The following is a 2,764-nucleotide window of genomic DNA, read 5'->3' as shown; positions in this document are numbered from 1 at the left end:
ACACTCTTGTCCCAATGACCTCATTAACCCTTATTCTGGATATCATATGGTAACCTTATTCTTGATTCGCCTTCGAACCTTTGTAAGTGGTGGCTCCTTTGTATAAAGGAAGAAAGAATGAACTTTTATTAATAAGTATTAATTTAAGTCTCGAAGTTTTAATAGAACATAACTGCCAAAGATTAAAGATCAAATTTTAGATTACAATCTGTGGAAAGTGATGGAGAAGGGATCATACAAAGGAAGGGATATGAGCAGACATTTAGAAAAACCGGCAGGAAAAGAAGGTGACATGGAACAATAAATAAAAAAGATGAAGAAACAGAGAGGATAAGAAACGATGACTTTGGTTTATATAAAAGGTTTCACTTACTATTGAAAATATGTACATAATAAATACGTTTCTTTTTTTCTGTCGTACTCTCTTACTTTGTCAATTAACTTGATCAATGAATTTCATGAATAGATTATGTTTCTCCTTTTCTGAGGAGCGTGGTTGACATAATGGATTCATCGTGGATTACCGAATTAGATTATCTGTTCAAATTCTATTGCATATATTTTGGCCATTTAGGCACTAATAATGTTGGGAAAGGAATATATTTGCAATTTCCTTGTAATTTATTGCTTAAAAAATAACTAGTTATCGTATATTATAAACCGTTTTGAATAGGCAATGAGTTTCCGCATTTAATCCAATCCTGCAAAAGAGAACAGTAAAAGAAACTATTATATTTTTTCCTTGTGAAATTTCTTAAAGAAAAATTCAGATGATGATGATGATGATGATGATGATGATGATGATGATGGGGAGATAAGTAGTGTTTGTGGTAGTGAGTTTGGTGGTAATAGTCGTAGGGGTGGTAGTAGTGGTGGTTACGTTGATGATGATGATTAGTTTTTTCGATGATGATGAAGATTAGTATAATAATAGAGCTGGTGGTCATGGTAGCGGTGGTCATGGTTATGTGTTTGGTGGTGGTGATCATGACTTCGGTGGTGATAGTCGTGGGTTAGTAGAGGTGGTTACGTGATACTCATTATCATCATCAACATCATCATCATGCTTATGGTGGTGGTGGTCGTCGTCGTCGTGATGATGGCTGCGGCTGCGGCAGCGTCATATTCGTTAATGTTAGTCTTTGAAGGAAGTTGTTGAATATAATTTGTGGAGACCTTGACAAGTGCTTTTGACGCTTGAAGGTGGCAAATTATTAAAGTACGCGTATCAACTTGATTCCGCAGAACAAAATCATTTTTTTTAAAAACTAATAAACGTAAATGCCTTTTGGTGTTATGCGTATTCAAAGAAATTAGATGCGGTCTTAGAAGATCTTCCTTCTGGGCAATATCGTTCTCATTGATTAACAGAAGGAAGGGTAGTCACAGCGATGGATATATCTGCATAAATCATAATATATATAAACTAGAAACATACCTGACCCAAGCCGGGCACTAGTAACTCCAGAACAGTTTTTACCACTTCTGTGTCTTTTTTTTTGTTTTGTTTTTTACAAAGATAAACATCAACATATAATTCTAATTAAACCTATATTTAGCATCCTTATTTAAATAATTGGATCTAAAACTATGACATGTTTTTATTGTTGAAAATGTCTAAAATGGCTTAAACTGAACAGGTCTTAAGAAGAAATTTAAATTCGGGAATTTTTATGGCAATGGCTCCAAATAAGGCATGAAAGCACTTGATGCAAGGAACTAGAAAATAGTACTTCAGGGTCAAAAACTTGCCAACGATAAGTGTTAGAGTAGATTCTGACGTAGTAAACAGTAATACTGTCACATAATGATGTACCAAAAACGGCACCAAAATGAGTCATGTTACGTTATCTAACATGAACGGCGCCCATGTAAACGGATGTATACGTTTCGTGTTTGTTTGTGACGTGTCCTAAATGGGTTACTAAATGTCTATTAGTGGTTCTTCATTATTTTAACCCATTTCATTTTTCATGATCGCCTAATGTTCATATGCGTGGGTTTGTAGGTCATATGAGTATCTTCGACATACCTTTATCTTCTCTGCTCACTGAACCTAGTCCATCCTGACTTCATCTTTTTCTTGGAAGGGGCTGGAACTTTTTTGGACGAAATACATGATTGGTTTTCGTATTAGTTTTTATTTCACTTTCCAGGATGTCGCGCAGGAGAAAATGGAAAGTGAATTTCTTTGCTTGTGGTTTTAACAGCCGATATTGAGAGACACGTCACTTCCTCCCAAGAGGGGAGGAGAGACAGCCGTAAAGCCCAACCGCTCTGCTTCAATCCCAAGTTTCAACTCTTCGATGATCTCGAGCTAACCTGATCACGTGACTCACATGTAACATACGCGTAGATCCGATCACCTTACCAGACCTTCCGGTAAACTTCGTCTATTATCTAGCTTTATCATATTTTGACAGGTTTTATGAAAACATCATCATATCCATCTCTTGTAAACCTCTCCAGTTAGATAGATAGATAGATCGAGATAGACAGATAGCTAGCTAGATAGATAATTATTTCTGTTCTAAATATTTCATAACAATACTTCTCTATTTGTCAGAAACATCGCTCTTGGAATATAAGGACTAAAGGAAACTATTAGGGAAGCGAGAGTGGTGCAGCTACCGAGAGTAACCTAAGAACCACTTAATACTCCTCTTTAATTACTCTTGCGTAACTATGCATGGAAAGCAATGCCTATCTGATAGATTTTAATTTTCAAATGAAAGATTCTGTGTTTATTATTCTCTCAACATCA

The sequence above is a fragment of the Euprymna scolopes genome, chromosome 8 (genome assembly GCF_053919585.1).
Source record: "Euprymna scolopes isolate OS-2025 chromosome 8, ASM5391958v1, whole genome shotgun sequence".
NCBI classification, from domain to species: Eukaryota; Metazoa; Mollusca; class Cephalopoda; order Sepiida; family Sepiolidae; genus Euprymna; species Euprymna scolopes.
Note: the sequence above shows the minus strand (reverse complement) of the source record.